At 51.2% G+C, this 21,036-nt stretch overlaps 1 long non-coding RNA gene across 1 annotated transcript; it reads left to right on the top strand.

Annotated features, from left to right (window-relative positions):
• Positions 1-221: 221 nt before the first annotated feature.
• On the top strand, positions 222-19,261 carry LOC142819365 (uncharacterized). The gene is made up of 4 exons (XR_012897240.1): positions 222-1,163; positions 11,324-11,402; positions 17,024-17,106; positions 19,048-19,261. It is a non-coding gene; the product is annotated as an uncharacterized LOC142819365 (long non-coding RNA).
• Positions 19,262-21,036: the final 1,775 nt, after the last annotated feature.

Here is a 21,036-nt window from a genome sequence, read left to right as displayed (position 1 = left end):
TTGCAATGTCTAGCCACCAGCTGAACACGCTGGCGTTAGTAGCAGCCAACAGATTTCGAGATGATTCATTTATTATTCATTATTATTATTGCTATTTCGTCAGTGCAGCGCGCGAAAGCGATGACTAAGAGAGCCGAGAGCTGAATAAGACACACCCAGCTAGTTACACAACAATTGGACCCCTGCTTAGCATCTTAGGAGACCCCCCTCTTTAACACCAACACATCATTGCTTGGGGCCTGATTCTCCAAGGCACTTTCTACTGCGTGATGTGCTCACTTCTGTGAGCCATCCTGTTGATTTGAATGGGATTATTCGTGATAGGAAGCACTCAAGTGGCAGGGAGAGTGTGATGGATTGGGCTGGGAATAGCCTGATTTTCAAAGATGCTAAGCAGCTCTAGCACCCATTGACTTCCATGAGATTTCCGGGTGCTCAGCAGCTGTGAAGAATTAAGCTGCACGCTGTAGCGGTTAAGCTCCTTAGCGCAATGAATGTGTCTTCCTCTGTGTTTTGTAGGCACAGAGATCAGTGGGAGAGGTGCTGTAGAGCCCCACAGATCAGGACTTAATTGGACAAGTACTTCAACATGCCAGCGATCTCCCTGAAGCCAAAAGGATATTGTACATTTCAAGTGAGTCAATGCTTACAGATTTGGGACCGTGACAAGGCAGACCAGGCTCCAAGGTCAGAAAAGGGCCACAGAGAAGTCCTCCAACGCCACTAGAGTGGCTGCGGAGAAGCCAGCCAATCAGGGGCAAGGAAGGCCTATAAGAAGAAGCTGCAGGACTAGAGTCAGCTGAGTGTCTCTGGAACCAGGAAGAAGTGAAGACCCGGGGAGGGGAGACTGACTGGCTAAGGGAGCAGCAGCACCACGGAGAGCTCCAAGTGGAGCGCTGAATCCGGATTATGGTGACCTGTGATAGAGCCCTACTGTAAGGACAAGGAGGCTGTTTCCTGGAGGCGCCATGGAGGGGGAAACAAACTGAGTGACAAGAGGAACTCTAGCAGAGGGCACCGAGATGGGCCCCTTTTAAGTGCACACCCCGGAAGGGGTTTCAAGTGACTCTCACCAGGTTGTGGGACTCAAGTAGCCAAATAAAGCTGGCACACAGAGCGAGTGCAGGCTCATGCAGTTGGACAGTGGCGGGCATTTACGGGAGGTGAGTGCCACCCTGTTACAGGGACCTAAGAAAGCAGCCTCACTAAACACAGCACGTGTCTGTCCGCCTTGCACAGTGTGGGCACACGTGTGTGTGTGTCCTGCGCAAGGCGGGCAGGAGTTCAAGTGACCATCATTTCTACAAGAGTCATGGATGCCAAGCCCTGGTTAGAAAGGGGTTTGGGGCCTGGAGGGGTGTGTGGTTCCAGAGGACAGAAGCAGATGGGCAGGTACAATGCACACCCGCACGCTGATCACTAGGACCTATAATTGCTATTTGGGTAAACGCTCCGAGCTAGGAGTTGGTTGGGAGCCACTGTTCAGAAAAAGACACACTGGACGGGGCAGTGTCTTGGGTCTAGCGAAAAGGTTTTCAGTAAATTTACACTATTGCTGTAGCAGAGGTAGTTCCCTGGGTGCTAGTCCCAGATTATCCATCAGGAGGAGCAGATGTAGTCCCCAAACCTGTGCTGCCTTTGCAACTGGAGAATATGCTCTGGGCATAGGTGGTGGGTGAAGGTAGGGCTGGGGGAGGGAAGCTTACAGCTCCACCCCCAACCCCGCCCCTTCTGCCCCTGGCCCCGCCCTCATGGGAGCCAGGCCCCACCCCCGTCAGGAACACCATGGGATGGTGTGCGGCCTATGGTCGCTTAGGGGTAGCAACACTCCATGCCCATTATGCCAACAGTAGGGGCGGAGTCTGGGTGGTGCCAGGCTGGCTGTTTGGGAAAACAGTGCCTTCCCCACCTCTCATACCCGCTGCCCCTGACTCATGCAGGAAAATACTCTCCAGTGGACCAACAGCTGATCCACAGGACCCATGGGCTTTTCTCACTAGGAAGAAGCAGTGTCACACTCCAGCATTACAAACAACATGAGAACCAGGAAACTTCGACCCCATGAGAAGTCTGGGGGGAGGCTGGGGTGTTACCTGACAGATGAATGTGAAGTTTGGAGGAAATGATCATTCCTTGGCCCACATGGCGTTCAGGCCCCACACAGCTTCTAGTCTACAGAGACAAGACAGACATCATGTGCCAGAGAGGAAGGGTTATCCCCATTTTACAGGTTAAAACAGAAGCCCAGAGAGAGAGAGTCTGGATTTAGTAAAGCATTTAAGAACATGAAGAATCCTGCTTCCATTCAGCAAAGCATTAACAGATGTGCTGCACTTCAAGCATGTGCTTCAATACCATTGATGGGAAGTTAAGCATACACATGGGGGCTTTCGTGGATCAAGGTCTAAGTGACTTGCCCAAGGTCACACTGGGAACCGGTGGCAGAGTCAGAGTGATCCTGAATCCTAGTCTTCTCCACAGGCCCATCCTTCCTGTCTGTTGATCATATAGGTTGTAAAATAATAACACAGAGCAGGAATGGGCCACCTGCGGTCTGAGGGTCACATGTGGCTCATTGGGGTTTTGTGCATGGTCCATGAGACATTTTGTTTCCCCATTGCTCACGTGCATGGTTGCTAGATTATGCTGGTTTCTATCCATGTATTGTTTTTCTACCGGTATTGCAAAAGAGACACGGCCAGACAGAGGAAGGAAGGACGGTACTAGGACCCCGTGGGTGTCAGCCAGACAGAGGAAGGAAGGACGGTACTAGGACCCCGTGGGTGTCAGCCAGACAGAGGAAGGAAGGACGGTACTAGGACCCCGTGGGTGTCAGCCAGACAGAGGAAGGAAGGACGGTACTAGGACCCCGTGGGTGTCAGCCAGACAGAGGAAGGAAGGACGGTATTAGGACCCCGTGGGTGTCAGCCAGACAATGGAAGGAAGGACGGTGGTAGGACCCCGTGGGCGCCAGACAGACAGTGGAAGGCAGGACGGCGCTAGGACCCTGCGGGCGCCCAGACAGCGGAGGGAAGGACTGTGCTAAGACCCTGCGGGTGCCACCCAGCCAGCGGAGGGAAGGACGGTGCTAGGACCCTGAGGGCGCCACCCAGCCAGCGGAGGGAAGGACTGTGCTAAGACCCTGCGGGTGCCACCCAGCCAGCGGAGGGAAGGACGGTGCTAGGACCCTGCGGGCGCCACCCAGCCAGCGGAGGGAAGGACGGTGCTAGGACCCTGCGGGTGCCACCCAGCCAGCGGAGGGAAGGACGGTGCTAGGACCCTGCGGGTGCCACCCAGCCAGCGGAGGGAAGGACGGTGCTAGGACCCTGAGGGCGCCACCCAGCCAGCGGAGGGAAGGATGGTGCTAAGACCCTGCAAGCGCCAGACAGCGGAGGGAAGGACGGTGCTAGGACCCTGAGGGCGCCACCCAGCCAGCGGAGGGAAGGACGGTGCTAGGACCCTGAGGGCGCCACCCAGACAATGGAGGGAAGGACGGTGCTAGGACCCTGAGGGCGCCACCCAGACAATGGAGGGAAGGACGGTGCTAGGACCCTGAGGGCGCCACCCAGACAATGGAGGGAAGGACGGTGCTAGGACCCTGAGGGCGCCACCCAGACAATGGAGGGAAGGACGGTGCTAGGACCCTGAGGGCGCCACCCAGACAGCGGAGGGAAGGACGGTGCTAGGACCCTGAGGGCGCCACCCAGACAATGGAGGGAAGGACGGTGCTAGGACCCTGAGGGCGCCACCCAGACAATGGAGGGAAGGACGGTGCTAGGACCCTGAGGGCGCCACCCAGACAGCGGAGGGAAGGACGGTGCTAGGACCCTGAGGGCGCCACCCAGCCAGCGGAGGGAAGGACGGTGCTAGGACCCTGAGGGCGCCACCCAGCCAGCGGAGGGAAGGACGGTGCTAGGACCCTGAGGGCGCCACCCAGACAATGGAGGGAAGGACGGTGCTAAGACCCTGCAAGCGCCAGACAGCGGAGGGAAGGACGGCGCTAGGGGTGCCGGCTGCTTCTGCACCTGCAGGAAATCGAAACTGAGCGTGAAGTGCCCAGCGGGGGCAGCGCACCGGGCGGGAGTTCAGGCTGAGCATGCGCAGAATGCAGCTGGTGTATAGGCCCCATCTGCAACTACAACCCCCACAATCCCCTTCGCCGAGGCACCACCCATTGGGCTGCAGCGTCCGGGTCCTTGCCTGTAGCCCGCCCCTCTGAGAAACCGCTTCCGCCGATAGGCCAGGGGGCATATCAGTCTGGCTGGAAGCGGAATGTGGCGGCAGAACAGGCGGCGGGAGGGCTGGGGCGGTGTAGGTCCAGCTGCGGGTTGTTTCTTTTTTTATTTAGGTTCTTATTTTTGCTGACTTAGAAATAAATAACATATACATAGTAACAAATGATCGGGGGGGGGGGGGGGGAGACACGCACATTTTGTCTTTGCCCCTGGGTGCATAACACCCTCGCTATGCCACTGGTGCCACCTCAGACCTAGGGTTGGCAACTTTCCAATGGCACAGAACCCAACGCTCCTCCCTGCCTGCCCCCCCCTCGCTCGCTCCATTGCCCCCTCCCCCACCCTCACTTACTCACCAGGTGTGTGTGTGGGGGGGGGGGGTGCAGGGTACGGATTCTGGGAAGGAGTGTGGGTGTAGGAGGGGTCTCTGGGTTGGGGCAGGAGGTTGGAATGCAGGAGAGGGTCAGGGCTCTGGCTGGGGTGGGGGAGGGCTGTGGATGAGCCATTTGGGGTGCAGGAGGGTGCTCGGGGCTGGGGAGGGGGTTGGGGTATGGGAGAGGGTCAGGGCTCTGGCTGTAGTGGGGGAGGGCTATGGATGAGCCATTTGGGGTGCAGGAGGGTGCTCGGGGCTGGGGAGGGGGTTGCGATGCGGGAGAGGGTTAGGGCTCTGGCTGGAGGGGGGGAATGCTGTGGATGAGCCATTTGGGGTGCAGGAGGGTGCTCAGGCTAGGGAGGGGGTTGGGGTATGGAGAGGGTCAGGGCTCTGGCTGTGGGGAAGGGCTGGGGATGACACATTTGGGGTGCAGAAGGGTGCTCGGGGCTGGGGCAGAGGTTAGGGTGCAGAAAGGGGTTTGGGGTTCTGATGGCGCTTACTGCTGCTCCCAGGGAGCAGCCGCCAGGTCCCTGTGGCCCCTAGGTGCATGGACAGCCAGGGAGACTTTCAATCAAAGCATTGAGGTCAAAACCTGGTAACCCTACTCAAAGCCCTGCTCCCCAGGCCCTGGGCCAATGTCTCATCTCCAGGCATGGCCCCTCTGTTGCTTAAGAAAAAGGAGATGAAACCCCCCTGCCAGAATATACTGCAGGAAGGGGAAAAGATTACCTCTTCCTCTGACTGAGAAAAGTAGGTCGGGGTAAAGCAGAGATCTCCGCAGAGAGTGGCTGGGCAGGAGGAGTAGGGAGCAGCACGAGCTAGGCCTGAGGCAACCACACTTAGGCAATTCACTTCCTCGATGGGGCTGGAATGCCTTCATCATTTTCCCCCAGGACAGAAAGGCACCAAGAACAAGGGTTTCAGGAGCAGGACTTAGGCCTTGAAGTGACAGATAATTGAAAATGGTAATTAGTGGCTCAAAGAGCTAATTAAAAAAAAAGAAGAAAAGAAAAGAAAAACTGGCTGCAATTTAATTAGGCTCATTTCTTTCAAACGGGTGCATGTGCTAGCAGACCCCGAAGGCAGCGGACTATTCTGATGTGCCTTTCTGATGCTGCTAAAAATACAAGGGAGGTGTCAGAGTGTGCTACCATCCAGTTTTCAGAGGATAACTGTACAAATCAACTGCAGACACTAAAAGGTGGAGATTAGCAAAGGCACTTTTAATTTTTTCCCTGAGACCCCTGAGTTCCTTGAAGCAGAAGCTTTCTATAGTTAAAACAAAAAGCACATTTCAGATTTGTTTGTTGTTATGGAAAAATATCTGAAAGAAATCACTGTTCTCCTGGCATTAAAATATCAGCTGGTTTGGATCACACTTCTGTTATTTTCAACATCTCCATTACTATTAATAGCACTCCTACTTATGTGTCTAGCAGCACTGATAAATTAATTCAGAAGAACAAACCACTCGTCCAAATGAAAGTTCCTTCTGATTTTTCTCCATCCATGTGTGGAATACATTTTGTTATGTGCACCAAGGTGTGTGCAGATGTGCACCACCAATAGAAACACATGCTGCTGGCTGTGGGTGCTCTGCTCATCAGCTGGGTGGTATTTGAATCTCTTTTGTGTGGCTGCCCAACTGCTCAGCTTACAGGGAACAGTGGTCCAAGTACACTGATGACCCAAATCAAACATGTGATTACCCAATCCCTAGCTTATGGGCAGGGTGAGTGAAATTCATCCCTGTGCAGAAGGCCAATGCAAGCCCTATGCATCAATTATAAATTTCAGGACTAGTGGGCCTGTTTTGGAGGGTTTACACAAGACAAGGGGTCTGCAGATCTTGGGGTGGCAGTCCACATGGGGTGAATTTCACCCAGGAGTAACTTTAGTCATGTGAACAGTCCCTTGACTTCTGTGAGGGTGTGTCTAAACTACATGGCTCCGTCGATGGAGCCATGTAGATTAGGCTGATCGGCAAAGGGAAATGAAGCCGCGATTTAAATAATCGCGGCTTCATTTACATTTAAATGACTGCCGCGCTGAGCTGACAAACAGCTGATCAGCTGTTTGTCGGCTCAGCACGCTAGTCTGGACGATCCCGCACCAACCTGAAAGCCCTTTATCGACCTCCCCGTTATGCCTCGTAGGATGAGGTTTACCGGGGAGGTCGATAAAGGGCTTTCATGTCAACAGGGGAGCATCCAGACTGTCCCGATCTGCCAACAAACAGCTGATCAGCAGAGCGGGGCAGCCATTTAAATTTAAATGAAGCCACAATTATTTAAATTGCGGCTTCATTTCCCTTTGCCGAACAAACAAATCTACATGGCTCCGTCAACGGAGCCATGTAGTCTAGACGTATCCTGAGACTCCTCATGTGGGCCGTTATTTGTAAGCAAAAGGGTGTGCAGATGAAGGCCATGGGTGGAGCTGCCATGACATCAGACCTTTAATGAGTTGGAAATGCAGAAACATAGGCCGCTCCCCCTCCGATCAAAAGGAGCAGTGACAGGCCCAGGAGATCCTGGGACTAAGCCTGCCCTGGTTATCAGGTGGGATCAGGAGATTCCACGAGGAAGCTACAGGGAGCATATGGAAGCCTGCGAGCAAACTAGGGAAACTGAGGAATCAGAAGATGGTACGGAGGCGGGGCTGGTGGAAGAAGCCCCAAGAGGAACAGGGCCCTGAAGATCCCTAGTCTGATTCAGCCTGTGAGCGGGAGGGAAAGATGGGAAAAGAAGTGAGAAACTCCTGGTGGTGTTGGACCTTTGAGTTTCACTTTTGCCAGCCTGAGGGGAACAGAGGGCCTCAGAGGGGGCCTGGATGAAGGGGATCAGAGATGGGACAGGCACCCTAGCCACAGCAGGGCACTGGCCTGGCAGTAAAGGGCCACTGTGCTCCTGGGTCCTAGTGATGACCACTTGACAACCCCTCTCTCACAACACAATGCATGTGTGTGTGTGTGTGTGTGTGTTGCTTCCATTATTGTTCCCTTTCCCTGACCGTATCTTATGTCTTAACACAGCACTGCAGGCTGGACTAGACGGCTGGGTGCTCTAATGTACTCAGCAAGGGGGTCCCCAAACCAGCCAGGAAGGTTAAAAACTGGCCAGCTGGTAACCCTAGTAGCAAGATCCAGCAGAAGGGCAAAGATGGGGCCTGTTGGCCAAGTTTGCCCACCAGACTAAAGGCCTCAAGTCCCAACCAGCTGCAGGCCTGTTTTTAAAGAAGGCTCCTGCTAGGGGAGCAACCTGTGTTCATGGGGCTGGAGCGGCAACGAAGGGTATGGAGCCTCTTTTGAAAATGGACACACACCGCTTGGCCCAAAGCCTGTTGAACGCAATAGAAGGACCCCAGCTGACCCCAAGGGCTTTGGATCCGGCCCCAACAGGTGATGTTTGAAAAGTAGGCAGCAAAGGCAAAAATAAAGAGATACCCCCCCCCCCCAAACAAAGAAAATTCAGCCAAGCATCCAAGCCAAACCTGCAGCTTGATATGAAGCGAGAACCTGATCCAAAGCCAGGCTGCTCTAGTCCAGGTGAATCTTGCAATTGACTTAGAGGAGAGATGGATAATGAGAAGCTGGGCCGGAGTATCCTAACGTAGGCCTGAAGAAAATGAGTGGTGGCTGGTGGAAATACTCTCCTTTGGAGCAGGGCTGGATTACTCTAGAGGCTCTAAGCGTTGAAAAGATTATGGGTTCCCCCCCGCATATGTAATTCAAAATAAAAACAATACTATACTGTCAAATCTCTTTTTTTTTTGGTGCCCCTGCTTTGCTGGTGCCCTAAGCATGTGCTTAGTCTGCCTATTGGGTAATCCAACCCTGCCTTGGAGCTCTTGTTAACTTGCTTGGGTAAGCACGGTGGCTTCTCCCGGTCACAGACAAACTCATCTCGCTGATCACTTCATCCCGCCTCAATTAGCATCCCTGCTTTGTTGTAAGCAGCCTCAATTAGCTCAGAGCCGTGACGTAGACCCCTGATTGCCTATGGTAAAGCGAGCAGCCCTGCATATTTCCCGCAAACGAGTTTGGTTTATATTGGGGAATAATCAGTCTTCCAGCATCCATAAGGCTGTTAATAGGGAGGTTTTGATGGCTGTGGTTTGGAATATAAATAGTCTCACTTGTATAAATTATATAAATCATCCTCATAGAGGATGGAGTCTGAATATAAATATGTAGATTACGACTCTAACCCTCATAACTTATTCACCACCGGAATCATATTGTTTCTGACTTCAGAGCAGTTCCTGGAAGCTGTACATTCTTAAAATTTAAAATAAAAAAGCTAGGTGGCCATTTCTACATCTGCTCAGTTCCCTCCTGAAAATATTCAGCTATCGAAGGGAAGCTGGAATTGAGTGCTAATAAATGCAACATCCAAACTTCTCTCTGAGAGCTCCTAAACAGAGAATTTTAGCATTGTCTTTCCAGGCAGAGATTGTGAGCTTCTTGTACGATTACTAATGGAGAAGGACATTCCCAGTGCAGTAATGATATGGTTACTTATCGTATACTATTCCATTCCTAGATGTGCTTGCATGCGGCACAGGTTATAAATAAGGTATGGCTATGTGTCAAGCAAGGAAACAAAGCTGGAACTCAAGCTGTGTGCACGTTATATTTTGGGGAAAAAAGGAGGAGAATTGACTGGGAATACAAACGTACAAACACACATTTTGCATATTTGTTTGTGCCCGTGGGTGTTTTCTCAAGCATATTCTGTTTTGTCAAACATGTTCTGGTTCAAGAAAGACTGCAACTGCAGAGATGACAACTGGTGCCGAAGTGTGAAAATAATGGCCATGAAATGGGCCAGTTTCACTTTCTGGATTTCACATTCTTTTTCTTTCTTTTTTTTTAAAGCCTCAAAACAAGCCAGAAAAGAATGGTGGCCTCTTTCCATTTAAAAAAGAAAACTGCTTTAATTCATTAAAATCTGCAAAATGTTTGCAGACACAACAGAGCCTCCCCTTTTTAATAAATATAAACTTTAGATCCTACATCACCTGAGAGCATTCCGCTTTCTGTAGGCAACTGGTGTCTTCTGTCTTATACATCTACTGTAAGCTCTTTGGGGTCAGTGACCATATTTTACTATGTGTATGTGTAATCCACACACCTTCTGGATGTGCTCGATTGTCCCAACAAGTGGCATTGAGATCATGTTCTGGGAGAATAATGAGTCAGCTCTACAGCCTTAGTTAACAGGCATCTGCCTTTTAGCTCATGTAGACACTCATGCACTACGTTCCAGAGGTCCCAAGTAGGGATGTTAAATATCAGTCTCTTGACTAGTCGAGTAACCTCATGAATTCTTATTGGATAATTGACTATTCTATAGTCCCCGGGGGTGGGGCTGGCAGCCAGTGTGCTCCGGTTCCACTCCCCAGGAACCCCCTGCCACACCACACTGCTGCCTCTCCATCAGAGGCAGCAGCACGGGGTGCAGAGTAGGAGCTGGTCCGCGAGGGGAGCCAGCTCTCCTCATGGACCTGCTGCCTGTCACCTTCTGTTGCTGCCTCTGATAAAGAGGCAGCAGCACAGGATGGCAGCAGACCCTGTCTGGGGCGCGGCCTGAGCTCCAGGACCCAGCACGAGCCAAAACAGAGTCAGACTGCCTGCCTGCCTGGCTCCTAATACACTTTAAATGCAGAGCCGCAGCAGGGGCTGGTCCCAGACCATTGCAAGCTGCTGGCCAGCCTGCTGAAAAATTTACTGGCAAGATGGCGGGAGGGAAGTGCGTGCAGTCTATAGCATCAACCTATAGGCTTTTGCTTATCGGTTAATCCAGCGTTTCTCAAACTGTGGGTCGCGACCCCCCAGCAACTTAAAGGGAGGGTCGCAGCTGGATTCAGTTTTTCACTTGCGACCCCTCTCTCCCATGCTGTGAAGAGCAGCAGGGTGGTGGAAGGTAGCCGCCGGCAAGCCGTGCAGCGTGGCCGGGACCGCGGGACTCCAGGAGCATGGCTCAGCTACAGCAGGAGGTAAGGTGGTGGGAGAGTGAGGCCGGCATCGGCGCAGGAGCAGATGTGCGAGGGGTCGGCTGGGGCACAGTTGACAGGCGACTGAACGCTTCCCCAGCTGGGAGAGGGCGGGTTCCCTCAGGCAACGGGCTGTGGGATTAGGTCAGGGCAAGGACCCGGAGGTAAATAAGGGCATGTAGGGGTCAGAGGAGGAGGCAGAGGAGACATGGGACAGGAGAGGAGAGGAGAGGAGAGAGCAAAAAGGAACCAAAGGGATGCAGAGTGGAAAAGAAGCACAGAGAAGAAAGAGATGGGGGGAAGGAGCCTTCAGGGGGGAAGGGTGTAGAGGATTGCATATGCCTCGAAGGAATCCCAGGAGGGCAAGGAGTCTGGTGAGAAGGGGGGAGGAAGCAACCCAGGGCAGTGGGGCAGGGGAGGGTCACACAAATTCATGTAGCATTTTAGGGGATCGTGGTATCACAAAGTTTGAGAACCCCTGGCTTAACTGGTTAATCGACTACACTATTACATCCCTAGTCCCAAGTTCAGTTCTACTTGCAGATGACCGGGGTCTGCCGGTGCTACATATGCACAAGATCGGGCATTGTGAGATGCTACCTCACTAAAATTAAATAATAAGTTTCCCTTAAATTGTATGAGAGGACAAGCTGCTGTCTTCTTATGCGCATCACTGCAGCTGCCCAGACCTAAGTCTCAGCATGCCCCTTTCTTTCAGTGTACCGATCATCAAATGAATACGAAGCCGTGATGGATTCTGGCCCGAGAATGAGACCGTTCCAGCCAAAGATACATGGGTAACAATCAGCTCCTTTGAGTTCCTGGCTCACAGGGCCATTTTTGCAGTGACACTGTTGTAAGCGATCAGCCTAGAGGACATTTAACTACAGCGATTGTTCGGCATCCAAAAATATCGTGCTTAATAGACTCCATCCAATCAGTCTTGTCCTAACTGTTTCAGAGCAGAGAACGGCGGATGTAATAGCAGAGAGAACATGCCATTTGCAGAGGTATTACACCTCGCTGAGATTTATTGGAGAACTCACACTGCTAAGAGTAAAGGCCACTTTTGCTGGCACAAAAGGAGTTGCATTTTGCTGCAGACAGTAGGATGCAAGAATATTTTAATGCTAATGCAATGGTGACCAATGTACCCTCTAGCTTAGAAAAGAGATATGAGAGAGGTCTATAAAATCGTGACAGGGATGGAGAAAGTGACTAAGGAAAAGTTATGTATTTTTTCCCATAACGTAAGAACTGGGGGTCACCAAATGAAATTAATAGGTAACAGGTTTAAAACAAACAAAAGGATTTTTTTCTGCACACAATGCACAGTCAACCTGTGGAACTCCTTGCCAGAGGATGTTATGAATACCGGGACTTTAACAGGGCTCAAAAAAGAACTAGATAAATTCATGGAGGTTAGGTCCATTAATACTTATTAGCCAGGATGGGTAGGAATGGTGTTCCTAGCTTCTGTTTGTCAGAGGCTGAAAATGGATGACAGAATAGGGATCACTTAATGATTCCCTGTTCTGTTCACTCCCTCTGGGGCATTTTGCATTGGCCACTGCTGGAAGATAGGACACTGGGCTAGATGGACCTTTGATCTGACCCAGTATGACTGTTCTTATGTTCTTATGTGCAGAATCAATTTTATGTGCACTAAGGCATGTGCAGATGTGCGTCTGTGGACCCTCTGCTCATCAGCTGGGCGGCATTTGAATCTCTTCTGGGTGGCCACTCAAGTGCTTAGCTACAGGGACCCCTGATGGTGACGGAGCGGGTGCTATATCTCCCCTCTGGCTGCCTCAGGGAAGACCCGAGTGGCTTGTATAGTCAGAGGGGCTGCTGCTATAGAAAATCAGGTGATTTGATTTGGGAATTGTTCTGCTCAGAGACCCCCTCGAGGAGAAAGAGCGGAGAACTTTGACATCCATAAATAACGACAAGCTGGGAATTTCACAGCTCCTGCTTGCACAGAACATCACCCCTCCTCCAACTCCTCCATGTGCACCATCTTCAGCGGAAAAGGAGACCAAGAAATAAAGGGGCCTGTGTCATTTAAGCCCGGCACGGGGAATTAATATTTATTTTTTTCATTTGCTTAAGAGACAAACATTTGTCTGATGTGTTCTTGGTAAATATAGGCCATTAATTACCATTTACCAGGGCTCCGGAGTGCCTGTAATCTACTCCATACCTCTGCGAGTCCCCGCTCTCATATCTGCTAATCCAATATTTGGATGACATCCTGCCTGAAAAGCATTTTGAAAATTGGCTGCAATCGAATTTCTGACACGCCTGAGGGAAGAGCCTGTCCCGGGACACCTGTGTTTGTGGAAGATGGAGGAACAGTAGAACCGTTATAGTTATTTCACAAAACAACGAGAAACCATGTCCTTGCTCCCTCCCTGCATCTGCGTTTTAGCAACTAGAGGAAATGGGCAGCAACGTAATTCTGATTTGTCTCTGATGGTGGCAGTTCCTAGGAAGGGAAGGGGAGGAAGCAGGAAGGAGATGAAGGTGAAACCAACCTGCCACCCATATGCAAGGGCAGAAGTTTCTTAAGAGCTGACATCCAGAAGGGACAATTAGCACATGTAACCTGATGCTGATATAACACAATCCAGTGCATGTTACCCCTAATATTTAGCCCTATAACTTGGGTTAGGCTAGAGCAGGGATTCTCGGACATTGTCGTAAAGAAGTATTTCTTAAACTGTGTTCTGTGGCACAACAGAGTTCAAAATGGCCACCCTTAAAGGGACAGGCAACTTTTTTTCCCCCCAATAACTTCCCCCACCACCCTATTTTTTTTTTCCTGCTCAATAACTTTTCCCTGGCCTCTTTTTTTTTTACTCAACAAAAAGTCCTTGGTGTTCCTCATAAAAAAAATTATTGTTTGGTGCTCCTCCATCTTCACAAGTTTAAGAAATGCTGTCGTATAGCCTCCCTCAGGAAAGAAAAACCGCACCTCCCCCTAGCTGACGAAGATGATGTAACAAGTAGAATCACCTCTGCTTTTGCAAGAATCTGAGGCCTGGTCTACACTAAAAGGGAAAGTCAACTTAAGATAATGCAACTACAGCTACGTTAATGATGTAGCTCGAGTTGATGTATCTTAAATCGTGTTTTTGCACCGCGCACACAGAGGGAGGTCGATGCATTGGCTCCCATCGTCTTTCCTTACTCCTCATGAGGAACAAGGTGACTGGCACCAACAGGAGCACCCTCTGTTAGAATTTGCGAGTCTTTAGCAAACCCGCTAATTTGAACGTTAGACTATCGACCTCCGGAGGGTCGATCTTCACCCTAGTGTCGACAAGCCCTGAATGATAAAGTGGAAGAGATTTCGTCACTGAAGTTATAAGAAGAGTCTGAGGGTCAAAAGTTGTAATTTCCTTACAGAAATGACATTGCTGGTGATCTCACAGTTCTGATTAAGCCGGGGTCAAATGACAGCTGCTAAAATAAAACAGCACAAATGTCTGAGGAGACTGGAGTGCCCCTTCGTTCCTGCATGACGTCTCCCTCTCCCCAGGTCTCAGGGGCCCAGGGATGAAGGGTGCCAGGCTCATAGGCAGGCAGCAGGGACCTATTTAATGCAAGCAGCCTGGTGGCTGAATTCCCAAGGCATGGAGGCAGTCGCAGGTCCAGCAATACCATGAGCTCAGCACTGGTGCGTCACGGTAGTCTGGGAGCTGAGACCGCATCAAGGGGAGCTGGGTCTGAGGTAGGGTCGCTGTCAGCCAGGAACAGCTGGTTACACTCGAAAGCAGCACAATACCCTGGAGAGGAACTAGGTAGGGCCTGGCTCCTTTGGGACCTGACCAGCCACAGGGAGCTGGCGTCTGTTGCAGCTCCTCTGTGGTGGAAGAGGCCGAGCTCCGGCACCAGGGATGGAAGCAGTGTTCAAGGCCGCTGCAGAGCTCAGAGCTCCCATTGCCTGCCATCATGGGACCATGGGGGCTGGGGAAGATGGACAGAGACCCCGTCCTTGTGCCTTAGTGATAGTGCGAGGCAAAGCTGGGCTGGCTCCCCGAAAGGAGGGGGATGTTGGAGGAGGGAGAAAGAGGGCAATTACTTTGGGGCTTGGTGATTCAAAGGGGCCCGGGGCCACCGCCAATGTTACTATGGCAACGGTGGCTTCCGGAGCTGTAGGCCCTTTAAATCGCCGCCAGAGCACCACACTGCATGCTATGGGCAGCTCCGAGGGTTGGGGGTGACGGGCGTGCCGCAAGGTGGAGAAGGCTGGCTGCCTTTGGCCCCGCCCCTTCTGCCTGAGGCGCCACCCCTTCCCAGGGGCCTACAGAGGCTGTTGGTGCCTCTAACGCTGGGGTAGAGTGGGGAGCACAGCAGCCCCTGCAAGCTGCTCCCCCTGGTGTCCAAAGCCCTTGGAGATCCACTTACACGTGCTGACCCCTGGCCAGAGCTCTGGCCCCCTTTGCCTCACACCTAAGCTGAGTGGCCTCCAGCAGTGCTTCTCCCCTGGCCACACGATGGGCAACTAATGCCTCCCGTGGCACGTGCCTTGATTTGAGGCCCTCTTGGCCTCAAGCATTTCAGTCCCCAGGAGACCAAACCGTCGTCTGGTCCCTTGTCACTTGACATGAGGAAGCTCCTTCTGGCTGCTTTACAGTGAAGCTCATGAGGCAGCTGGGAAAGGAAGGGAAAATCAAAATGCCGGGCACCCTGGCTCCAAACCAAACACGCTGCGCAAATAATGAGATTGCTTTACAATCTAAAGGCTACCGAGCGCTGTGCTGCCCCTCCCTGCTCCTGCCTCTGTGGAGATTAAAGACAAGATTGTGCGGCTCCCAAGCGCCCAGCCGTCTTGGCAGTTGCCTCTGGAATATCAATGATACGGGAGAGTGATAATTAGTTTCACAATATTTGCTATCTCGGCTTGGAAGGGCGGCGGCATCGTCTCTCGTGGCGGGCTGGCGGGGGACGCTGCGTGCGGTATGTTACCCGAACCCTGTCCCCTTCCCCTCCATGATACATGATGCCGCTAAGCTTGAGAAGATTTTTAATCCAGGTTCCTTTGCCCCCAACCCTGCATCCCGTAGCTCACAACCCAGTTCGGAGGAGCAGAAAATGGAGTTCTTTAACCGGGAAGCAACAGTGGTCGCACAGAGGGGGAGCCAGCCGGGCTGGCAGATCGGTTCCATCTTGGCGCCCTCAGAATACAAAGCAGCAAGAGCGGCTGTTGGTCTGCAGCAGGCCTGCCTGCCCTCTCTGCTGGGAAGATCTGCCCGTCACTTGAGGGCTGGCAGGGTCTGAGGAGGAGTGTTGGTGCCCGAAGAGATTAGCGAGAGCATCAAAGTGAAACCAACAACAGGGAACGGAGATCTTCCCCTTTGCTAACTCGCCACCCTTGGCTAAATGGGGTGTGAGATGTGGCGGAGTTGGGGGCGGGGAGGTGTGTGCTTTCACTGCCAAGCCGATAGCTCTCAAGAAATAAACGGCCAACCATTGCTTCCGTTCACTCTTCTAGCTGCTTGTTCTACGGCTCGCTTCTACGCTGCTCCGACGATCATCCGTCTCCTGTGCTTTCCCCATGGCTGACAGCAGCCCGCCCTCTGGGGCCTTCTCATCGACAATTCGCTCCAGTAGCCTTCGGCCTTCCCCCGCTGCGCCAACAACTTGTTGGTAAACAGCAATTCGCAGAGCAATCTCTTTGCACCAAGGGAGAAGATGCGGCCTGGCTCTCAGGCTTGGCTGGTCTGACCTGGAGAGGAGAGAGCAGCGCTTCTCGGCAGGGGCAGGGCAGGGAGGTCGTTAGGCCCGTCACTTTCCGTTTTTGTTTGAGAAAATGCTTGTGGGTGGGAAAAAAGAAAACCCGAACTGCCGAAGGTAGAACAGGGACAGCCAGGGGACAAGAAATGCCACTCAGCAAGCTGCTGGAAGTCATATGCTTCATTCAGACCCCGGAGCATTAAAGGGAAAGAGGTTGGATAGGTTAAAACACCTTCAAAGATTCCCAAGAGGTGAGTTGTTTGGGCACGTTGATCTCAGGACGCCTGGTTCTCTGGCATTGAGGTGTTTGTCACTTCAGCTTGCTGGGCCTTCACTTCCCAGACTGAGGGGAGGGCTAGAAAAGGGCTCTACACGTGCAACGCTTTATTTGTAACGATTACCGTTAAACGTTCATTAGCCATTTGGAAACAAAAATAACCAACGGTGGGCCCAACTCGTTGAAGAATGAACCCAAACCGAGCCTTTAGTTCCCCGATTTTCCATTTCAATGGGAGGCCCTGTGCTGCTTCATCCCAACCAGGATCAGACATAGAAATGGCCACCCTATGTCCTATTCTGCTCGGATTCGCTCCATGGCAGTTTCTCACCCCTAGAAGTTTGCACAATTTCCTGGGAGATTATCCCAATTAAATCCATCCTCCATTTGTCCCTCCAGGGTTCAGAGATTCTAATGCAAGATGTGATCATCTAGTCCAGGGGTGGGCAATAATTCTTAACGGGAGCCACTCCAGGATTTTGGTAAGTGGTCAAGGGATGCACTTTTCTATGGAGGGCGTGTGGGGTTTGGGATGAAAGTTGGGAGCAGAAGGAAGCTTGAAGTAGGGGATTGGAGTGCAGGAGAGGATATGGAGTGTGAGAGGGAGTCCAGGCGAAGTAGGAGGTTGTGACCTGGGGCAGAGGATTGGGGTGTAGGGTCCGGGAGGGACTAGGGGTGCAGGAGTGAATTTTGACCTGTGAGAGTAGTATAGCAAGGGATGCCGGCTCTGGGAAGGAATTGTGACCTGGGGAGGGATGTGTGTGCAGAGGATTTGGGTGATGACCTGGGGCAGAGAGTTAGGAATCATAGAATCATAGAACACTAGAACGGGAAGGGACCTCGAGAGGTCATCCAGTCGCCCTCGCAGAAGGACCCAGTACCATCTACACTAGTGATTCCCAAACTTTTTGGCATCGTGCCTCCTTTTTGATGTTTGAGAAACCCTCACTTCCTCCACAAAAAAAATAGCAGCAAAACTTGTTGAACAAAAAAAACAAAACAAAACAAAAAAAAAAGGCCTTTTAAGAGCAGAGTAGGCATTGCCCTTTTAAGGTGGCCATTTTGAAGTCTGCCCCAGCCAGCCTGCATGGATGGATGGACTAGACTCTTTCTTGGTGGAGATTGACCGGGGGGGCGCTGGGTCACCTTATGCCCCCCCTGAAATTTCTTCATGCCCTCCCCAGGGAGGCATGCCCCCCAATTTGGGAACCTATGATCTAGAGCATCCCCGGTAGAAATGGGAGGGGCTGCGGTGCCGGAGGCACTTTAGGTGGCTTCTGGCCAGCAGCCCAACATGGTCCCTGAGCCAGGCTCTCTCCAGCAGCAGCAGCTCCAGCCACACGAGTTCCCTCCAAGTGCTGTTCAGGGCCGTGCATCCTTGCGGGGGGAGGCAGAGGAGGGGGACGAAGAGGGGGAGAGACTTTGTGCGTTTCCCCACCCCCAGCCAATCATCCCAGATGGGAGCAGGGCTTGGGGGCAAGGGAGCGCACCAAGTCTCTTTCCCACACCCAACATACCAGGGAGGGTTGCAGGCCGGATCAAACAGCTTGGTGGGATGGATCCAATCTGCAGGCTATTTCATGCCTACCCCGATCTAGTCTGACCTCCTGAATAACATCAGCCACAGAACTTCCCCCGAGGTCTCCTAAGTCCCCCAGTCACTAATTACAATATTATCAAGCCTTTGGCAATATACTGATCGCTGATTCTGTACAGTCACAGGGAAATCTTAGGCTACGTCTACACTACGGAATTTTTGCGCAAAAACTCATGGCGCGTCCACACTACAAGCGCATTTTTGCGCAAGAAAAAGTACAGCAGATGGTCAGAAGACAGGGCTTTTTGTGCAAAAGTTATTCCTCTTTCTACTAGGAATAAGCCTTTTTGCACACGAGCTCTTGTGCAAAAAGGCATGTGGGCATGGACAATAGAGGTTTCCTGTGCAAGAGTATCCATGGCAGTGTGGACGCTCTCTCGTGCGAAAGCACATCTCTTGTGCAAAAGCACATGGCAGTGTGGACACGCTCTAGCGCTAGATTTTTTGGCGGAAGATCTCTTCTGCAAAAAGTTCTTGCATAAGAAGCCACAGTGTAGACATAACCTAAATGTATAATCTATTATACATTTGAGAGCTTTTGTCTGACTCTGTGTGTGTGTGTGTGTGTGTGTGTGTGTGTGTGTGTGTGTGTGTTTTCAAGAACTCCTAAACAGTAAGAGCTAGGACCACCAAATTTGGTACACAGCTTCCTCATATCATAACTTAAAGCAAGGTCAGGGTTTGGTTGTGCTAGGGCAATGGGATGTGCCTGGAATGGGATTGCTTCTTTTCAAACCATCTAGAAAAGAGACAGGAACAAAGTAAAAAACAATGAATAGTCTAGCAGCACCTGAAAGACGTAAGTTGTTTTTTTACGTTTTTCCAGGTACAGACTAACTCGGCTACCCCTCTGAAGAAAAGAGACAGAATCGCCAAGCAGGTGAAAGAGGCTGGGGGGGGAGTATGTCCCCCTGTCTGGGACTGCCCAAGCCCCAACCTATGTACCCCCCCAGGTGCCCTTTAGGGAGGGTGGGGAGCTGAAGTTCCCAAACTGAAAACTAGGGTGATTTCACTGGAGTTTTATTGCAGAAGAAAAATCAGAAAAAAGGTTCTGACAACGTCAAAATGTTCCACAGTTTTGTTTTGAAATGACTTTCCCTTTTTTTATTTTGCGCAACATTATGCCCTATAACATAATACAACTTCCAAAAGGCAAAATGGACAGGAAATGTTCTTATTTTGCATGAAACATTTTGATTTTATCAAAACCCCTTTTTTTTAAAAACCCCTTTCCTCAACATTGACACATGCCCCTGGATTATGACGGAATGGCATTTTCTGATGGAAAAATGGTTTGTGGGACATTTTTTGACTCGCTGTCGTCAGGAGCAATGTTCCCTCTAATCTTTTCCATCCACGTGGGGATTTTTTCCAACCATGCACAGAATCATTTTTTTTATGTGCATCGGGACATGAGCAAATGTGCATCCCCAGTACAAACACAAAACCTACCTGTGGGCACTCCACTAATCAGCAGAGCGGCGTTTGAATTACTTCAGAGTGGATGCATAAGCACACAGCTTGTAGGGAACATTGGTCAGGGGTGAATTCAATTCACAAATCATACACTGTGGGTCTCAATCCATTTTTACATCGTGCCTCTGTATCCACAGTGTTAACGCCAATGTCAAACTGGAGTTATGGGAGGTTAAACAAAGCTTATTCTTGAATTACCAGCTGGTGCATGCTAAGGAGATGGGGTTAAGCCCCAGCGCCCCAACCCCCGCTCTGCAGCTGGAGTACTGGATGCAGGGCCGCATTATGACTTTCGTGGGCCCTAGGCATTTTTGCCTTCGTGGGCCCCTTCTTCCATAAGAAGAAATATTGAAAATTATTTTTGATATAACTTGAAATACTTCAACTTTTTTTTTTCTGTTTTAGGCAACATTTAATAGATTTTCGTGGGCCCTCAAAGTTTCATTTTTTTCGGAGGTGAGAAAAAAATGAAAACATTTTCTTCGACCCTAAAAGTTCATTTTTTTCCTTCTGATTTTAAAAGAAATTAAAACATTTTCGTGGGCCCCTAAATGTATCGTGGGCCCTAGGCACTGTGCCTACTGTGCCTAATGGATAAGTCGGCCCTGGCTGGACGGACTAGCAGGGGATGGGTCTGCAAGCAAAGTGGCTACTCAGGCCCACCCGGGGCTACACTCCTGGTGCATAGCAAGCAGAGTGGTCGTGAAAGAAGTGCATGCTGGGTAAGCCGACAGTATGTTTAATTCTATCTGGGAAAGCAATTCCCACCTCCCCCCCCCCGGAGCACAAAGATTGCTGGGTTTGTAAGCTGACAGACACGACGGCACAGAAATCCACGCGGCCAGGACACTTTATTATCTTGCCTGTCGATAAAGACAATAAAGGAGATTTCCCAGGCGGCTGCGAACAACAGGAAGCTAAAAGGCATCTGCACTGGGAAATACACAGATGCAATAGTCAGAGAGTCAGATTCTGTTCTCCGCTCTGCCAGGGTAAAGCCAGAAGAACTATCCAAGGTGATAGAATTATTCTCGGTTCCCAGCTCTCCCAGACCTCGTGTGTGTGCAAATAACCAGAGCACTGGTTTGAGCAATACTAACATGCCTTTGCACACGTGTTTTCTAATGACTGGAACATGGGAGAGTCCCATGAGACTGAGAATCATTACAGGCCAAATTTACAAAGTCAGTGGGAGTTGGCACCTAAATATTTTTGGAAATCTGGCCTATGGTCTTGGTCTAATGCTCAGTGGGAATCTTTCTGATGACTTCACTGGACACTGGATCAGGCTCGGGGGGGGGGGGGGAGCAATAGAATTGCAGGGCACCTGGGCAAGGGG

The sequence above is a fragment of the Pelodiscus sinensis genome, chromosome 22, assembly GCF_049634645.1.
Source record: "Pelodiscus sinensis isolate JC-2024 chromosome 22, ASM4963464v1, whole genome shotgun sequence".
NCBI classification, from domain to species: Eukaryota; Metazoa; Chordata; order Testudines; family Trionychidae; genus Pelodiscus; species Pelodiscus sinensis.
Note: the sequence above shows the minus strand (reverse complement) of the source record. Positions and strands in the feature narration are given on the sequence as shown.